The sequence below is a fragment of the Lagenorhynchus albirostris genome, chromosome 7, assembly GCF_949774975.1.
Source record: "Lagenorhynchus albirostris chromosome 7, mLagAlb1.1, whole genome shotgun sequence".
NCBI lineage: Eukaryota > Metazoa > Chordata > Mammalia > Artiodactyla > Delphinidae > Lagenorhynchus > Lagenorhynchus albirostris.
Window position 1 is genome coordinate 51,475,327 of NC_083101.1, and position 21,098 is coordinate 51,496,424.

Genomic DNA, 21,098 nt, shown 5'->3' on the forward strand with positions numbered 1-21,098 from the left:
TTCAGCCTTCTCAGGTTGCAGCGTGAGAGTCCCTCAGACATGTGGGCTGCTTATTTGATAATCTGTGTTTTGCACGGTACAAAAGGTTGCTGGCGAAATATTGTGAGCCCCCCCCAACCTGGAGCTGCCAGTGTCCTGGGTCCAATGAACAGGGAAATCTACTGTAACGTGTTGTCAATGGGGAAGCACTTGAATTCACAGAACAGCCTTGGAGAGTCCTGGGTAAGTTGGACGAGCTAAGTTTTTTTTGCTTTTTCTGTTTTCAGGAATATTTTACCCTGCAACAGTGGGTAAATCTAAAGCCCTTGAAAGAATGAAGACAAGCTTAATATTAAGGTTTGTCAAAGAGTGTGCAAGACAGTGAGAATGTGTGGGTTAAGAACAGGAAGCATCTTAATTTTAAAATGGTGGTAGTGGAGGTGGATTAAAATGAGATATGCATGCTGAATGCAAGGTATGCCTCGGTTTTGGGCATATTGTTTCCGAATTAATTATTGTATATAGAGGCATATTTTAGGCCCCTTCCTATTAAATTGATTTTTCATATAATTTAAAAAGATAGGGCTGATGATAAAAATTCTCTTCCTGCATGGTGAGTGTCAATATACAAATGGTATAACGGTGCCTTTTGTGTATCTGCATGTATAGCCCTAACCCAGTCTATAATGTCACAAAATAGTAAAGCACACTGTAACTTTTAAATTTCTGTAGTGGACCAGCCCATGCTGTGAAAGGGGAAAGTGGTGGTGGGCAGGAAATGGGAAGATTTAGGCTAAAGAATATTGATGTAAAATCTTATCCCCAATATGGCAAATTCATTGACCATATAGTTAAGAAACAGTTTGAGATTGCTTCACATTTAAAAATTTTTCCTTAGTCAGGACTGTAGGAAATATTGATAAACATTTATCCTGTTTTTAAAGTTCTCCATACTATGAAATTCATAATCTATCTTTATAACTACAATAGCATGTGGTTATGTATAGTTGAGAAAACTATTTCTCATGTGTCTTTGGTTTTGCCATATTCTTTTATTAAGGTACTAAAAATTCGTTATGATGATTCCTTGAGGAAAGAATATTTTTTCTTTCAGTTTCTTGAGATATAATTGACACATGGCATTTTAGAAGTTTAAGGTGTACAGCATAATGATTTGACTTACATGTATCATGAAATGATGACCACAGTAAGTTTAGTGAACATCTGTCATCTCATATGGATGGATTAAAGAAAGAGGGAAAAAATGTATTTTTTCCTTGTGAGGAGAACTCTTAGGGTTTACTGTGTTAGCAACTTTCATATGTAATGTACATCACTGTTCATTGTATTCATCATGATGTACATTACATTCCTCATTCTCATTTCTCTTACAACTGGAAATTTGTACCTTCTGACTGCCTTCATCTAATTTCCTCTCCCCTCCACCGGTAGCCACAAGTCTGATCTCTTTTTCTATGAATTTGTTTGATTTTGTAGTATAATTGACCTACATCACTATGCTTGTTCCTGATATACAGCATAGTGATTTGATACTTCTTTTTCAAAATGATCACCATAAGCCTAATTATCTGTTACCATACAAAGATATTATGATATTATGTGCTATATTCCCCACACTGTACATTTTGCACCTGTGACTCATTTATTTTGTAACTGAAAATTTGTACCTCTTAATCTCCCTCCCCACTACCTCCCTCTGGCAACCACGTTTGTTCTCTATATCTATGACTGTTTCTGTTTAGTTAAGTTTGTTCATTTTTGTGTTTTAGATAAGTGAAATCATACAGTATTTGTCTTTCTCTGACTTATTTCATTTAGCATAATACCCTCTAGGTCCATCCATGTTGTCGCAAATGGCAAGATTTCTTTTTTTTTTTTTTTTATGGCTGAGCAATAGTCCATTGTATATATATACACACCACGTCTTCTTTATCCATTCATCTATTGATGGGCACTTAGGTTGCTTCCATATCTTGGCTATCGTAAATAATGCTGCAGTGAACATAGGGTGCATATATCTTTTCTATAATGTGTTTCTTTGGATAAATACCCAACAGTGGAATTCCTGGATCATATGGTAGTTCTGTTTTTTTTTTTTTTTTTTTGAGGAATCTCTGTAGTGTTTTCCATAGTGGTTGGGCTGCATCAATTTACATTTCCACTAACAATGCGCAAGGGTTCCCTTTTCACCACATCTTCGCCAACACTTATTATTTGTTGTCTTTTTGATAATAGCCATTCTGACAGGTGTGAGGTGATAGCTCATTGTGGTTTTGATCTGCATTTCACTGATGATTAGTGTTGTTGAGCATCTTTCCACATGTCTGTTGGCCATCTGTATGTTTTCTTTGGAAAAAAGTCTATTTAGATCCTCTGCCTATTTTTTAATTGGGTTGTTTGTTGTTGTTGTTGTTTTATGTTGAGTTCTTTGTATATTTTGGACATTAACCCCTTGTCAGATATATTCTTGGCAAATGTCTTCTCCCATTCAAATAGCCTTTTCATTTTATTGATAGTTTCCTTTGCCATGCAAAAGCTAAGTATCATGTAGTCTCACTTGTTTATTTTTGCTTTGTTTCCCTTGCCTGAGGAGATATATCCAAACAAATATTGCCAAGGCTGATGTCAAAGAGCAGATTGCCTGTGTTTCCTTTTACAGATTTTATGGTTTCAGGTCTTACATATAAGTCTTTAATGCATTTTGAGTTTATTTTTGTAGATGGTATGAGAAAGTAGTCCAATTTGATTCTTTTGCATGTAGCTGTCCAATTTTCCCAACACCATTTATTGAAGAGGCTGTCTTTTCCCCATTGTATATTCTTGGCTCCTTTGTTGTAGATTAATTGCCTATATAATTGTGCGCTCATTTCTGGGCTCTTTTTTCTGTTTCATTGATCTACGTGTCTGTTTTTGTGCCAGTACCATACTGCTTTGATGACTGTAGCTTTGTAGTATAGTTTTAAATCAGGGAGTGTGATCTCTCCAGCTTTATGCTTAAGATTGTTTTGGCTATTTGGGGTCTTTTGTGTTTCCTTACAAAATATAGAATTATTTGTTCTAGTACTGTGAAAAATGCCATTGGTATTTTAATAGAGGAAAGTATTTTTATGGATAAATAAGGGAAAGTAATAAAGATAATCCTTATACCTTGGTAATGTCAACAGTCTTTCTACCATATTGCAAGCTTCAGTGAAAATAATTAATAAAGGTTTTTTTTTTTTGCTTCAGGCAACCAGCAGAAGATTCTCTGGGAAAGAATCCCAGCTCCTTCTTAGTGTTATTTAATTATTAACCCAGGAGGGCTTTCTAAAGCTTTGTCAATGATACATGGTGGATTCCTGCTTTTGTGATTACTCTAGGTGAACTTGGTACTTCCTAGGCTGTTATGCCCTCAGCAGCATGTATAGATGTCCCTGTTTGCTTTCTAGGACTACTTTCACAATAAATAGCAAAGATATTTGCCAAGGATGTTTGAAAAGAAAATGCAAACAAACCTATATGTATTTGAACAAACAGATATTCATGACTTATGTGAAAAAATCCAGTAGGTGTAGTATGAGGAAATTTTTATAAACAAACATCCTCCACCAGCTGACTCACATGTATTTATATATTATATATACATTTGCATAAAAATAAACAGAATGGATATACTAAAATGTTAACAGTGGTAATTTGGAATTATAATTTAAAATTTCTTTCTAATTAGGATTTTTTAAAGTTTTATGATGAACATTTTATATTTATGCAATAAAAATAAAATGGGGGGAGGTAAGTGTAAATATATAAATGGCAGGAGTTTTATAGTCTGGTTAAAAAACTATACATTGCATGAAATTATAGATGAGATTGTATAAATTGTGTAAAATTAATTTTTTATTTTAATTCCATTAATAATTCCAAAGAAGTTTCTTTTCTTTTTTCTTTAAAATTTTTTTTTGTATTGCTTCCACAGGAAAACAGAGGGAAAGGAGGAATATGTGAATTTTTGGAGTTTCATCTTTTCTTCTGATTTTATTTCTTCTCTATTACTTTGATAGTTCTTCTTCCAGGCCTGTTCCACAGCCTTCTGGGGGGAGTGGAGAATGCCCCATTGAAACCGTTCTGCAAGATCTTCCCCCAGCTTCCTATAGTGGCTGTGACTCTGGGCCACTTGTCTCCCCGACGCCCCACTCAGCCCTGTGGGAAAAGCATGCTTTACTTAGTACATGGTGATCATGCCTCATTCTGTGGCCAACTTAGTTCAGTTCAAAGTACTTCAGTTTATTAGTGAAGAGAATTACCAAGAAGTTATTTATGGCAGAATTGAACTAGACTGATAGAGGAAAGCCCTACAGTGTTTCAAGGCAGGCTCTGTTTCACGTTTAGCAGTTTCTCATTCCTTTAGAATAAAAGACTGTTTTTTTCCTTCCTTTTCCTATTACCACGCAAACAGCTGTCTCAAAACACAGCTTGAGATGGGGAGCAACCTGGCTTCCACAAGCCCCAGGCTGCATGCGGCAGTTTGACTTTTCTCTCTGCCCCAGCCACCTGGCTTGTTTGTTTGTTTCTTCTCCTTGTCCTCTGAGGCACAAGCGGCAGTGACTCCATGACATAGGAACTGGGAAGCTGGCGAATAAATCCCAGAGCAGGTGGCTGCCTGTTGTCTGTCTGGAGGAAGTGAACAGCGTTCTTCCTGGGACTGCATTCATCTTCTGATAGCTTCTAGAGGGCAGAATGATCCTTAATTGGGGTTGGGAGATTGCACACACAAAGTCCTGGGGTCAAGAGGTTCCCTAGGGAAAACCACCTTGGTGGGCTTTGGTCTTTTCCCTCCACAGTAACTGAGCCCTCTCGGAGCAAGGACTTGCTTTCTGATGTGGGCATGTCTGGAACATCATTGGTCTCAATGCCACTGGATTAAATGAGGATTCCAACAGTTTCCTATGGGGGGAAAAAAACCCCACATTGCTGGTGGGATAAATAAGTAGACTTAATCTGTGGTAGGATCCCCCCTGAGGTTGTAATATGTAGTATCTTTTAGATAGTGGTAATTCTAAAGAGAAGCTCTGATCTTTAACTAGGTTTTATGATAGCCATTAGGGTGTTTATTACCAAAAATCACTCATTATTTAAAAACATGGTGCAAGCCACCCTTTCCTCCCCATATCTGTGCAGAAGCCTGAATGTGGATCTTTAACAATATATACCTTCAGGCTAAGCAGCAAGAAACAGATAAGCAATCTCCCACCCTGCCCCGACAGAAAGTAACCTGGACTCCTTTTAGGATTAAATCCTCTCAGAGGTGGGAGGCAATGGCTAGCAGCCTGAGGGGACATACAAGCTCTCAACTCTAGGTCTTTGGGTTTATGGCAGGGAGGGGGTTAATTACTAAAAAAAAAAAAAAAAAGGCCTTGTAGTCTTCTCTCCCTAACCCTTCCATTTTATCCACTTTCTTTTTCCATCCTTTTCCTGAGCTGTCTTTTGATTTTCTTTAGCCCTTCTTCCTTTTCCCACACTCCAGAATAATCTGCCGTACGTTTAGCAGTTTCTCCAAAATAATGTAGCTCCAGGAGTCTTTACTTTAAATCTAGCCCTCTTCCTGCCATATCACCGTGTTTCACATCTTGAGAAAGTTGAGTGGGAGAGATTAAAGGAAAGCTGGAAAAGCGATGAGGGGCCAGAGAGGAGAGCAAAGTAGGAAACTGAAGGAAATAAAGGGACCTGACATGAATCGGGTGGCGGGTTCCTGATTGATACTACATGTACGGCTGTGTACAACACTGTGGTGAGGAGACCAGGAGGCTTCTCTTCACCCCCCAGGGCTTTTCCCGGGTAAAATAAAGGCAGAAAGATAAGGGGAGACCACACTGACTAGATGGGAGATATAGTCCTTACCCATGATGGCATTTTAATACCAGCTCCAGTATTCTAGATTATTTGGTATTATCAGCATGATTCCCAGAATTCTTTCTTGAATCTGAAGTTAGCTGTCTCTTTAAATGCAGAAGATCCAAAGTTGTTTCTCACCTTTTACTTGATGCTGCTTTTGGAAACCAGAAAGATATTGAAAGAATTTACTTTCTCATCTGACAATATTGCATGTCTGAAAACCCAACTAATCCAAAAGTATGTTTACCTCTTAACTCTACAGAATTAGATGGTCACTCTGATTTGTTGAAACAATGCCCAGAGAACTGTTTATAATGATCACTCTCACTTGTGCTCGGTGCTAGAAATACAGCAGGGAGCAGACATAATCCCTGCTTGCACAGATAGACTGACATTAAATAGAAAATTGCAGAAGAACAATGAAGTTATAACTGTGAGAAGAGTTACCACAAAATAAGTAAAGGGAGCATATAAGGAGAGAATTTAGCCTATGCTGATAAGGCATTCCTAATGGAATTGGCTGGGCAGAGGTTGGGAGTGGATGTTCTGAGGTAGGAATAACATATGCAAAGGCCCCGAGGTAGGAAGGGGTTTTAGCCTGCTTCAGGAACAGATTAGGATCCTTTGACTGCTGTAGGAGAATGGACAGGAAGAGGACAAAAGTAGAGACAGGAAGATCAATTAGGAAGCTCAGGGACTTGCCCAAGGTCAATTAGCTGGTGAATAGCTGAGCCAGGACTCAAACCCAGGCTTGTATGAAGATAAAGGCATCATCATTGTTTGTTAAATAATAATTGGTAACGATGTTCATGTCATCCCAGAACATATTTAAAAGATTCTTAGGTAACATTTCTTTTGACATGGATTATTGATCTTTTAATTATAATACAAAATGTGTTTTAATATTAAGTTATCAGCTGCAAAAAGCAAGGGGAGTACTTATTTGAATGAACCAGCAGAAACTTGGAATTTTGCCTGCCTTTTACTTTAGCCTTGCCAAAAATGTAATTTCTTTAATTCATTCTTAACTAATCTGCTCAAGCCTGTACTATGCCTTGGCTTTTTTCCCTATAACAGCTTAGGGATCTCAAAAGAAAATATTTTGAAAGGTCTTCTCTTGATCAGGGTATTTGCGTTTAGATATTGTGTACACTCCTTTTATTGCAGAATGAGCTGTTTTTCTATCATGGGATCCTTTGTTCGGAATGAAATGCTGTTGTAATTTTATCATCTTTATTTAAAAAAATCACTTATCAGGTGTTTATCTATAGAAAGTGATTTAGATGTTTACATCCTCTTCTTTCTAGAGACTTAAGCATGTTCGGAAGTATTTAAAGTTGAATAGTTCTGTTAGCTAATAATGACAAAATTACTATAATGCGTTGAGAGCTGCTTTGTGCCAGGCGATATGCTTTAAACATCTTTGATTCTCACTGCTTCCCTGTGATGAAGGTTGTACTATAATTTTCATTTTACATTTGGGGAAACTGAAGCTTAAAGCAACTAAGTGAGTTTTTCCAAGAGCACCCAGGTGGGAAGTGACAGCCTAGACGAACTCAGGCCCTTTCAGGTCCTTGCTCTTCAGCCGCATGCAGTTCTGGATTCAGTGTCAAGTTTGTTTTAGGCTGCAGTTGGGAGTCGGAACCAGAGTAATATAGGGAGTCGAGTAAATTTGAGCAGTGTAATGAAATATTTTCTTATAAACTATTGTGAAGATTTTGTTCCAGAGACCACATAAGAAAAAAAATAGAAGCAAATTGCTAAATTTCACATTCATCACTCTTACCCTGAACTTTTGGTAAATTCAAAGCCTCCCTCCATTTGAATTTATTTTATAGGAATATTGGAAGATCAGTAGATTACTCTTAATGGGTATAATGGAAATTAAACCCAAGTGTAATAATGGTGGTCTCTGTGAATGATCACTTTAAAGATATCATTTATAGCAGTGGTTCTCAAACTTTAATGCTCGTCTGTATCTCCTAAGGACTGTATTAGAACTTGGATTGCTGGGCCCCATCCCTAGACTGTGTGATTCAAGAGGTCTGGGACTGGTCTGAGACAAGTTCCCAGGTGATGCTGCTACTGCTGATCTGGGGACCACACTTTGAGAATCACTGGTATGGGGACAGTAATAATGCTCATGAAATTAGACGGGCCAGTAGCTTGTCCCTGAGAAGGCCATTTCCTAGTCTTAGACTATATCCACAACCCAAAGCAGAGTGGTATCCTGATGTCCACCAGGGTCAGGAGTGGTACAGTGGCTGCATGGAGTCATTCCCACTCTTGGAAAAATGGTAGGTCATCTGCCTCTCCTCCTGCCAATACCATGTCATGACAACACATAACTTAGATGTGCCAGAGGCACACATTGTGAACTCTGCGATGATTGAACTCTCCCATTGTGCTAGGTGTATGACGTAATTGCCCACACTGCTAAATTAAATGAGTCAAATGAACAAACAAATCAGGATTCCAAAACCAATTAGATAAAATATTCTAATTTGTATATTATGGGGATTGTCCTTACTCTGGGATGTTTTGGTGCCAGAAGCTTTGCTGGATTTCTCCTTTCCTTGCACTGACTGAGAATTAGCTGCAATAACCCAAAGAGTTTAAGATTCCTATTTGGCTGGAAATTAAATCACATAGGCTGTTTGGAAAGCCTTCAGAAATTCTTTCAGATTTGATGCGTCCAGACTTGTACTGGAATATAAAATATTTGATTTAACAAGATCTGTGGGTTCCCAGTGCATACATAACAGTTTTCGAAAATGTGTTTCTCAGAATACAATTAGGAAAAAATTCCTTTGAAATGCTAAAATTACCTTTTAGTGATGATAAAAGATGCTGACAAGCCCTTCTAAAAAAACCCAAAACTTTTAACCTTCATGTTGCTATAATATCACTAATTTGTGTGTAGACAAATATCACTGGTCATATTTAAAGTAATCATTAAAGTTTTTCAGAGCTATACTTAAGAAAACTACTTTTTAATCTTTCTACTCTAAGGAAAATATTACTTAAAGGTTGATGGCGGGAAGGGGGTGGCTAGGTTGCAATTCTTATTTCTTCTTGCTCTGGAGTCTTTTTTGGCTTAGTTTGGAGGAAGAAACCAAAAAGTTGCAACTGAATACAGAAGCATTTTTTTAAGTTTTATTTTAAGGAGGAGGGGAAATTTTGGAGCCACTTCTCATAATGAACCCAGTTTATCTTGTTTAATTTTCTTATTTTTAAATTAAGAATGTATATTACCCATATAAAAATTCTCATTTGTGCATGTATGTATGTATCTGCTGCAGAGAGAGAAGTTCAGTGTGCATTTAGTAATTCCCAGCAAAGCATATGGGAACCTTAATGTCTTAATTGTGCTCTCCTCTGATTGAGTGTGGGTTGAGTCTTAGTCTCTAGGGTCAGCCAGGCCAGTTTTAGAGTCCCAGTGCTGCCAGTTACTAAATGTGACCCTAACAATATCATTCAACCATGAAGTCTGTTTCCACATCTGTGAAGTAGGTATAATCATATTATCAACTTCATGTTGTTGTAGGGTGCTTAGTAAGTAATCTGTGATGTTAGCTTTCATTCTCATAAATTGCACTACCATATTCATTTTCTTTTTGCAAGAAAAATAAAGTAAGGATTCTGAATATGTTGAGTGATCTGGATAAGAATGCAAGAGGTAGAAATAGTCAGTTGCACCAGTGTTATTTACCTTACATGGCATTTCATGCTTATTTGGTCTCTTTGATAAGATAAAATATAAATGTATACCCAAGATCACTTTAAAGTAATAGTATAATTACTAAGGTGCCATGATGTATAAAAAGGTACTTAGAAAACTAAGGTTTGGACAATGAAATAAATTATACACAGTGACTATAAGCTTTTCCTTTTTAATAGCTGTTTTTTCATTACTCCATTGATCCAAAGAGGGATTTTAAAATTTAATGTCCTTGTTCCATTAAGATAATTCAATCATTTATCCAATTACTTGACTTATTCAACTTAAGTTTTTAGCCCCTCTGTTGCTTTCTCTTTGGCTGGTTCCCTGTTTCATGACTTTCTAGCACAGTTTTAGTTTTACTTGTTTATTTTTCTACTTTTGTGACCTAGGCTTTAAATTTAGCTCTTTTCCTTGAAAGTGCTCTTCCTCTCTTTTTTCATGTCTTTTCACAAAGATGAATCCACTTTGTATTTCATATTTTACCCATTTTGTTTTAATATAAAAATATTTTAAAGTCTTATAAAATAAAATGGTTTGAATAGCCCTTCCAAAATGACATGGTGTTCTGGTTTGAGAAAGTGATCTTTGATAAAGAAAGGTGTATCAAATGTATGTCTGTTCCAACGTTGGGAGGGAAGCTAAGCAATGGAATGTCAGAAATCGGGATAGAAAAAGGCTCCCAAAAGCTGAAGACAAAATGAACAAATGTACAACTAAGCTCTACTGAATGCAACTTTGTGATACCTGGGATAGGAGGGAAAAAAGTTGTGTGCCTGTGGGTTGGAGAGACCTGGGTCAATAGCAGCTCTTGTTAAAGAGATTTAAGATTTTAGCCAGCCATTTGACATTGTTGGCCATCTCCAATAGCATTAATGTCACAGCTCTCAGAACAAAGGAGATAATCATCCCGTTGTTTTCCGCCTTGGTTGGGCTGCCTCTGAGGGCTTGCATTCAGTTCTGAGCTCCACATTTTCAGAGGGCAAACCAGGGAGGTAAATGGACGAGAAACATCTTTGAGAGATTCTCATCACTGTGTGGCTTGTCAGGTTATACCCTTAGGACAAATTCCCAGAAGTGGAATAGATGGGTCAAAGTTAGTCTTTTGTTTTTTTTTTTTTTTTTTTTAAAGACTTTGGATACTTATTGCCAAATTGTCTTACCAAGTAGAACTGGACATGTTAAAGAAGTTGGATTACCCACCCCCCAAGTCAGAGATATTGTAGAAGGGATTTTGGCAATGGGTTGTATGTTGGACCATGATCTGAGATCCCTTCAAAAATACCATGAGAGTTTTTACATAGGACCAGATGATTATTTTATCTAGAGAGGTGATGTTTCAGTCTTATCATGTCAGTCATACTGTTGTAGCAAACTAATTGTTAAGAATCTGTAAGGAAAATATTGCAGAAGATTCCTGCAATCAAAAAGGACTGTAGAGAAAAGAAAAAAGTAAAGGGGGTTCTTTGGGCAGAAGGAAAGTGATCACAGATGGAAGCAGAAAGTTGCAGGAAGATGCAATAGAAAGGGTAAATATGTGAATAAGGTTAAAAGAGTACTGATTTGATAATTCAAAAATAAAAACAAATACACACACACACACACACACACAGAGGCATATCTCAGACATATTGCAGGTTCAGTTCCAGACCACCACAATAAAGCAACTATTGCGGTAAAACAAGTCACACACACACACACACACACACACACACACACACACACACACACACACACACACACACACACACACACACACACACACACACGACTGTAGAAATTAATCAGTGAAGGGAGATGTAATTCAGGCTGCAACTCAGTCCTGAGTCTCCATGGCTGGTAACTGCTGGCAAATTAACCATTTTTAATAACTTAGATAAGTCGGGCTTTTCCAAACTAAGTGAATTGCATTTTCTACACACTACCAGAGCTGGTTACTTCTGCTTCTGGAGAGGATGGGAACAGGTAAAAAGTTGCTCTAGATCATGTTCCTAATAGAGAGCTTAAAATGATTTAGCACATGTTTTATCCTCATCACCCAAAGCCTAACTCCAGTGAGATGAGGTAGTGTTTTGATACCATCAGGGCAGTGGATTCCAGCTGCACTGCTGGGGTAAGCAACTTGAACTCCTAAGCCTTAGTTTCTTAACCTGTAAAATGTGATGAATAATTATTGATTATCAATTCTTCTCAAAGAGTTATCATGAAGATTACATGAGATGATATATAGGATGGTACTTTATAATCTAAACTTCTACACAAATACTAGCTGTCACTATCACCTAATGGAACTTTCAGCCTAAATCTTTCTAATGGATGAATCTTTCTAACCTTCATCAAAGAAGAAATGGGGGCTGATTTTGTTTACTTTTGTCTTCTTAATGTTTGACTCACAGTTGCAACTCACTAAATATTTAGTGAATGAATGCAAGACAATATTTGTGAAATATAGGCTGAACTGGCACAGAGGAACATTTTTTCCTTGAAAAGGTGTACTTCTCATCTTTGTGGAATAAGTACTATTATTCATATCTTACCAATGGGGAAGGTGAGATTCACTGATTCTCAAATCATTCTGACAGCCAGATGCTACAATTTCAGGTAATTTCTAATCACATGTAAAAGGGATTACAGCAAGTACTTTTTTGGTCGTTTAAGAGAAAAAATGAAACAAGTCTGTATAGTATAGTTCTGTTGTATAAAACCATTCAAAGCAAATTGATGAAATATTTTGTCAGACTTTATTTTTATTTATTGACCATTAATAGAAACTAATTTTATTTTATATATAGCCCTCACTGAAGTCTCTGTTGCCAGGAAACTACTTCTGTTATCCATGCCCCTAATATAGCAACTTTGTCTATGTTTCTGTTCTTTGTGCATTGTGTTCAGTCTTAAACTGTGGATATTCCATTAACTGAGAGTTCTGAATAGCCATTGTGTAACTGGAGTGATATTCTGTCTGTGTCAGTTCCATGCATTGTTTGGGAATGTGCTGTTTTATTTCTGATGGGACATCTCTCATTACCACTAATAATATGTTATTGAAAAGATAAGCATATGAATAAACCTCATAAGTGTGCATTGTTGAAACATACAATCTTTCATTTTAGGATTGCTTGATTATACATATATTTCTGTATTTTCAAATGGAAAGTAAAACCACCAGTGTCTAATCCTTGGGCTTTAGGTGAGACGTATCAGTGAAATTGAATCCAGAATTATCTGTTTATGAGTGCTTTGTTTGGGAGAAGTTCCCCCCACTCCCACTGCTTTTTTTCCCCATCAGAATCTCAAATTCGTCTGTGGTCCAGAAAGGTTGAGGGACTCTGACCTAACAAATTCATTTCAGCCCTAGTAGCTTGTTTGATCTCTGGAAAGTGATATAAAACACCTAGACTGGTATGGGGTACTCATAGGTGCTAAATAGGTATATGTTGGAGACCTGATCAAAATAACAGGTTCTCTTCTTATCTATAACATCATGGTTGGTGAGGCCCTAGAGGACACAGTGTATGCTTTACTCATTCCTTGGCATCCTGACTTCTCACCTCTGTCTCCCCATGTAATAAAATATGCACGTTCTGTGTCAGAGTAGAAGTCTTTTTTTGATTAGAATTCCCCATTCATACAAAATTGTTTCAGCACATGTCCTCCAAATAGACACTTATTTATAAATTATATACTTATGCATGTCTATATTGAGGATACATTGTTTTTGCTCAGATTGTTTTATGCTGATGATATAAAACACATAATAGCAATGTTAAAATAAGAAAGATGAAAAGCAGTGTTTTAAAATGCATTGATAACCTTGATGGCTTCATATTAAGTAATATCTAAAAAGGTACACCATATACTTACTTCTTCTCATTCCTACTTTTGGCCCCTTGTGATCTGGGCTTGTACCCAGCTCTGGCTTTTCATGGCTCCCCTCCCACTTCCTAATATCCTTTCAGCAGATGTCCTCACTGGTAACTGCTTATTCTCTATGCTTAATTCAAATTCCTGAGAGTCAGACTCTCATTTAGCTAGTTCACCTAATCATGTCAGGTCAACTCATGTGAGTCTCTTTGATAGCCTTATTTTTGGCTTCTCCTGGAAAGTCACTCTGTTCCCCACAGGTGGCTTGAGCAAGTGAGAGACAGAGTCACTGGGCACAAGTGTGGCTGCTCAGACAGCTTCAATGAAAAGGGGCCTGGTGAGGCTGGAATGGTGACTGGCCTCACCTTTACACAAATGTGCCTGTAGGTCTAAAAGAGACACCAAAATCTGACTTCCTCTGTTTTTCCTTTGCAAATCCATGCCTATATCCTTTTGAAGAACACTAGGCATATTAGGCAAAGTTTTTGTAACTTAAGTAAACCAGAGAGCCGGAGACCATTTAATCCTGTAAAGTTCTTCCCCATCCATCCACCTATCCATACACCTTTCCTGTCTCGTTACTACTGGGGAGGAAATGATAGCAGCTCCATCTTTAAGAATTAAACTGTAGTTCTTGGATTGGGAAATAATGGTTTCATGATTGCTTCCATTCAGCCTCATGCAGACAGGAGTTTAAAGATTTCTTCTACAGAACACAACTCATTTCTTCTAAGTCCCTTCTGAGTAGGTTGGAGTCAACAAGAAAAAGTTTTGCAGGATTTCCTAGTTTGGAAGTGCCATATAAATGAAGCCATGGTTGGGAATGTGAAACCTATTTATACCTGCCTGGGAATGTTTTCTTTTGAAAAGCAGCATGCTGGGTCCCTTCCTTGCAGAACTTTAGGTCAGTGTTGCCCCATTTTAAAGCCTGTTTGCCATCTGGAGCAATGCATGAGCTTGTCAGAGTCGGACCTTCTCATCTGAGTATGTTTCTGCATATGTTTTATAACTTTAAGTGGCCAAGTGTTATTGAATTTAGAGTCAATTTTTTAAACTGCATCAGAACTGTACAGCATAAACAAAGTTTATAGTCTCCAAAAAAGAGAGAGGAAGAGAGAGTACTAACATTTATTGAATGCCTAAGTTCAGCACTTTGTGTTCTCTGTTTCATTTAATCTTCATGCTCCCATCAGGTAACTATGATTGTTCCCACTTTGCAGAGGGAAACAAAGATCAGGAGTTAAGCAGTTTGACTAAAGTCACAAACTAGTCAGCTGTGAGGTAGAAGGTGACCCTGTATGAGGATAGCTTGCATTTCTTTTAACGAACTCTATGCCAGGTATGGTGATAAGCATTTTAACATGCATTATCTTATTCACTTTCACCACATTTAAGCCTAAGAGGTTTTAAAAATCAGTCTCTCAAGACTATTTTTAGATCAGGGACAAACACTATTAAAATGTTGATGTATTTTCCTTCCAGTCATTTGTACATATTTTTGTATAATCTCTTCAACTTCATTCCCATTTTCATGTAATATTATAAATGACGCATTTCCTCATAATAATATTTTCATAAATATGTTAAAGTCTATAATAATTTAATAATAGTTTAAGTTGCTGATGCTTTGCTGTTATAATAGTGGGGCAGTGAATGTATTTGTGCCTAAATCTGTGGGTGGTTTTATTTTTAAACAGTTTCTTAGTGTGTATTATTAGAAGCAAAATTATAGGGTCAGAAGTTAGAAACATTTATTTTTAAAACTTCTACTGCTTTCAAGGCCCTTGATACATTTTGCCCAACTGATTTTTAAAAAAATGAGACCACTGTCCACTGCCATGGCAGTGTGTGGGTGCCTGTCTCCCTGTAGACCTATAGCCCCTGGGGGAGGGACACATGGTTCCAATGCTCCTCTCTCCAGCTGTGGTGCTCCATCCTGGATCCACTGCACTGTGGGGTGTTGGGGGGCTGGCAGGGCAGAGATCTCTTCTCAGTCTGCCTGACACCAAGCGTTTGCAACTGTTTGATGCACTCTCTGCCAGTCCTCCTGCTGTGCCTCCATTCTGTCCACTGCATTTTGCAAAGCATTGTCTTACTTATATCCACTCAGAATGGCACAGTACTTACCTTGTTTCTAATTGTATTCACTTTTACGTAGACTTACAAGAGATTTATCTCTTTGATTGGATTTTTTATTTTTGTGGTACACTGTTGCGGCCTCTCCCGCTGCGGAGCACAGGCTCTGGATGTGCAGGCTCAGTGGCCATGGCTCACGGGCCCAGCCGCTCCATGGCATGCGGGATCTTCCCGGACCAGGGCACGAACCCGTGTCCCCTGCATCAGTAGGCAGACTCTCAACCACTGCGCCACCAGGGACGCCCTCTTTGATTGGATTTTTAAACAAGCTTTGGATTTACCATTTCTGTTTTTTTCTGTTGTTTAATGCATTCATTTTTGCTGAAGTATTTTGTTTTGTCATAATTTTTTTCAAACAAATGAGTGTTTTTGCTCCTTTGGAGCTGTAGTCCACTTATTTTGATTACTTAGGGCTTGCATTTATCTCTGTGCTCGCCTTGACCAGATCCCATAAGATTTGATAATTAGGGCTTCTGTTTTTATTCATTTTATGCCTTTCCAATTCTAATTCATTTCGCTATTTTCAAAACAGTCTCATATTAGGATTTATATTTCTTTGAAACAATAATTATTTGGGAGAATAGTTTCTTTTTCTTCATGTATTGAGTTTTTGTTTAAATGCCTGTTATTTATTTCTGTGATGGTTTCGTTGTAATATGCTTAGAGTATGGCCTATCCTTGCTGCTTTGCAGAATGTATAGAATTTTTCATATATATACTTATATATCTATAAATATATGTGTGTGTATATGGGCATTTGGGAAAGATGTATCTCTGTAAAGTTAACTTAGACTTAATTTTAAAAATTTGTACTGTATCTTCCTTACCATGACAATATGATATCTTTAGCATGCCCTGAACATGAAGCCTGGGCTTGTTTTCTTATCATGGTTAACAGTTTTGGGATAACTGAGTCTCACTCTCTGGCTGCACTGTTGCCCAGTGGGCCCAACTGGGTGTACAGCCTGTGATACGGAAAGAAATCAAGACTCAGGTCCCTAGAAACCTAATCTATGACCTAGACCTTGTCCCTGAGGTACTCTGACTAGAAAGTTAATCTGTTAGAGGAACTTTCATCATCATAAAAGGCAGAAATAATTTTCTTAATGCTGTTGATAAAATCTGGGCACATCCTGCTTCACACTATTTATTATAGAAACTGAGCATTTGAGACTGACTTTCCTTTTTAAAAGCATCTGCCTCCGTTAACTTATATTAATTTTCATATATACTAAGCATTTGAACATTTGTTTTTTGGAAGTTTTGGGAATATAGTCAATATATATGTATGAATTTAATAGTTATTTAAGACTCCTTGTATTAGTCCTTCATGAGACTTCGTAAATATGTTTAATGTCTGCATTAATAGTTTAACAATAATTTAAGTTTCTGACTTTTTGCTGTTACAGTCGTAGGGCAATGAATGTATTTGTGCCTAAATCTGTGGGATTTTCTTGAACATTGTTTCCTTAGCGTATATTAGTAGAAGGGAAATGAATGGGTCAGAAATTACAAATGTGTGTGTGTGTATATATGTGAGTAAAATAATTGGAACCACATGAAAGACCCTTGATGCATTTTACCCAATTGCTTTCTTTTCAAAATGGAAAACTTTCCACTCCCACGGTGGCGTGTGAGTGCCTGTCTGCCTGGAGACCTAGCCCCAGGGTGGGATGGGTGGTCTGGGCCCCTCCACCCAGCTGTGGTGCTCCATTCCAGACCAACTCTGCTGCAGGGTGTTTTGTGTGACAGGGTGGTGTCATGTGTCTTCTCCACAAGAAAAGGCATTGTTACCAAGGCAAACAGTGACACTTGATACAGCTATGTACACACCAGAGCCAGAGAAAAGCTTCACCTGAGGGATTGTTGACAATTGCTAGAGGTTGTGCCAGTGCAGAAGTTACATAGTTTTCCTTTGGCAACACGTGTTAATGGGTTTGTTGTAATGTTGGAGCCCTACTTAAATGAAAATTCTGAACACCTACACTGGAAAAATATAAAATAAAAAACCTTAGTTGGGAATGCATTGCTTAAAATTTAGCAAATGAGATCACAAGTTGTTAAAGTAGGTTGCTTAAAAAAAGAAAAAGGTAAGGAAATAGCTATGATTTGCTTTTAAATAAAAAAAAATATTTATAAGAACACATTTTTAACAAGAAACAAGGACCAAGATATGTTCTCTGGTCCCTGGGCACTTATAATCTCATGTAATTTTACATTTAGCGACTTAACACAGTTCTGTTTTTTTTGAATGGATGCCGAAATGCCATTGGAGCAGAGTCTCAGCTGAGAAACTTAGATACATAGAGATTAATTAAATGGAAATAATTTTGTTTAAAAGGCAGTGCATGGATTCTTCAGGGAAAAAGAAATATGGAAAATTTTATAGGAAAATGCTTAATAAGTATCTAGTAAAGATTCAGATTTTGTTCTTTAGCTTCTTGTCTCATAAAATTCAGTCCTAAATTCACCAAGCAATGTTCTTTCCAGTTTACCTTTGGGTCTATGTATGGAAGAACTTGGAATTTCAGTTAGCTTCGTAATTTCAGTTAGCTTTAACGAGAGGCTCAGAGTAGAGAGCTAGGAGGAGTTGCCTCTAGGGGTCAGGCAGGGAGATTAATGGGGCTGTGCCCATCCACTTCTGCTCTGTGCTACCAGGATGTTTGCCAGGGTAACTGGTTTGTCTTCATAGTGAAAGGAGTCATCTTATCCTACGGAAGTATGAATCACTGATGCTTCACCAGCAGCATCTTGCCTTGGTCCTTGGGCTGCAAATATTTGAAAGGCCCACCTCAGACCCACTCCTCCCTTGGGAAAGGTAACAGAAGTTCTATGCCTGTAACATCCCATAAAGGCTAAGGAGCAGAAGAAGGGTGAGTGGGCAGGCCGCCAGCTGTCTGTGCTGAAATACCAGAGCCTGGGCTCTGATAATTAATGAGGTTTGAGAGAACATTTCCTTGGCGTATTCTACTGCCTGACCCAGTTGACTGGGTCACTCTGGGGAAATGGGCCTCCATTCCAGCTCTTTCCTCCCAAGATTGCAGTCTGGCATTTATGTGATTCTTAGTATTGAAATGAACACCTGTACCATCCTATTCTCGACAGGAGGAAGCCTTTATATTTTGTAATTCTTTATTGAACGTACTCTTTTTTTAAGCATATATATTTAAAAAATTTGAAACCTGTGTATATTTGCTCTGTCATTATACACATAGTGGAACTTGATTGGAAAATAATTTTTTTTCATGAGGAAGAATCAAAAGCATCTTCTCAGAGTATTCTGGATTTTGAGAAGGCTCACATTTGCTAGGCTTTATCTGTTTTCACGGATAAAGATTTCTTCTGTCTTTTCTGGTGAATGTGGGAAATCAGATACTTGTCTTAAATGTTACAAACTATTTCAGTTAAAGCCAACAGTATTATAAAAGACAAGGCAACAACTGATACTTGGTAACATCTTTAAAATTACATGTTAATAACTTTGAATCAGATTTACAATACTATGGATGTAGGTAGTCTCAATTTACATATGGAAAGTTAAAGCACAAGTTACTACAGTACTTGCCTGAGATGTCACATGATTGATGACAGAATCTGTATTCTTAGTCCTTTATGTAAGAAGAGACTTCTGTTTTTATATAGTAAATTAATTGGGTAAGATAGTGTTCTAGATAATAGCAAGGAATAAGTTTAACAAATGGTTCTCAAAGTATGATGCTGAACCAGCATCGTTCGCATCATCTGAGAGCTTGTTAGATACTTAAATTTTTAGGGTTTGCCCCAGACCTCATGAGTTAATCCCTGGAGGTGGGAGTCCTGCATTTTGTGTTTTTAAAAGGCCTTCCTCACACTTGCGATGCACTCTATAAAGTTTGAGAACCACTGGCTCATGTAGTCTTTCCATAATTGTTTGTATAGTTTAAATGCTTGGGGTTGCTGAGGTGACGCACCTGAGGCAGGAAGCAGTGGGGCAGCCTCCCTAGCGGCCCCAGCACAGATGACCTTAGCAGGCCCTCAGAACCTGACTTTTCAAGGTACAGAGAGAAGGTAGGTCAGGAGATGGAAGAGGAACTAGTACTTGGGCTGCCTGTGCTATGCCAGGCACGAAGGTGGCCTTCCACGAGGTCTCTTGCATTCAGTCCTCACCCCAGTCATGTGTGTGCCGTAAGGATGTTCCTCATACTTCATTGGTACTTAACATCTTCTAGTTGTAATCTCATTGTCATCCATTTGCTTTGGTTCTTTGATGAGAGAGTTGATATTCCGTTTCATTTTGGGAGCTGTGCGTTGGCTCATAGGGCATGCAGTTTGGGTTTGAGAAATAGAAAGCTTCCTGCTAAACTTGGTGCTTCTTCCTGGAACAGCTGTTTTACTTCAGGCATGTCGGGAGAAGGGGAGGAAGGACTTTGTTTCTCTTGTAAAGTATTGTATTCCCTGTATCTAAGGTAAGGTGCTTGGTAAACAACTGTTGATATTATACTTGGTTGTATCATCTCCTAAAGAGCTTGTGTCCCCTTCCAACTCACTTCTGTTTGTTTAAGGCAGTGGTTCTCAAATTGTCATCCCCCGTTTCAGCAGCAGCTGTCCCGCTCCAGACCTACTGAATCAGAAACTCTGAGGTGGGGCCAGTAATCTGTACTTTAATAAGCCCCCAAAGTGATTGCCATTTATGCTAACATTTGAGAACCGCTCGTTTTAGGCAAGAGGCGTAGGTGTTTGGTTTGTTAAAGTGGTACCTTCTCTTATAATTTTCCAGGAAAGTAAAGATGATTCACATTTAAACTTTGGGATTAAGGGCACACTGAAGATAATATGGCATCCTCCAAAGCTGCTGACCAAGAGCAGACTACCGATGGATACCTGCTCACACACCCTTCCCTTGCTCAGAGTCCCAGCGAGGGGGACTTCCTGCCACCTTATCCCCAGGTCACCCCCAGATGTGGTCCCTTCCTCCACAGAGAACTGAAAGACGAGAGAGAAGTGCTAGAGGGTATAGAGCTTTCCATCCTGGGGCTCACTGTTGAAAGGGCAGAACTGAGCCAAGTGGTAACCCCATCAGAGAGGAAATCATTTTCTGATCTGATCATTTAAAAAAAAAAAATCAAACTTTTGCTTTCTTTGCTTTAAGTGGAAATCTTCTTCCTACTTTATGTATCTAGATACCAAGTAAGGAAGTTGCTTTGGATGACTGAATGCTCCTTATTCCATATGCAGTCTCTTAAGTGTAACTTTTTGGGGTTTTTTTGGCCTGTGCCAAACAATGGAGGGTAAACAATTACGTATATTAGCGATATAGTTTACACGGATAGCAGTTAGTCAGATATTTCATTTCTGATTGATTAATCCTAAAAGAGAAAAGCGTTTTTCTTGAGCCCTCTATACAATATTTTAAAAATTTAATATACATATCTATTTTATTTTTTTCTTTAGGATTGTATCACAGTTTGAGGATATCTCATTGGTGATTTAAAAAATGCATCCATAAACAGCTAGGTTTATACATTGT

General features: G+C 38.0%; 1 protein-coding gene across 1 annotated transcript in view; it reads left to right on the forward strand.

The window, feature by feature from the left end:
- The first annotated feature begins 265 nt into the window (after positions 1 to 265).
- Positions 266 to 21,098, forward strand: part of KANK1 (KN motif and ankyrin repeat domains 1) — a 155,038-nt gene continuing 134,205 nt past the window's right edge. Inside the window, exon 1 of the mRNA XM_060155016.1 lies at positions 266 to 336. The gene's annotated coding sequence lies outside the window, so the exon portion shown is untranslated. The remainder of the gene's footprint in view (positions 337 to 21,098) is intronic.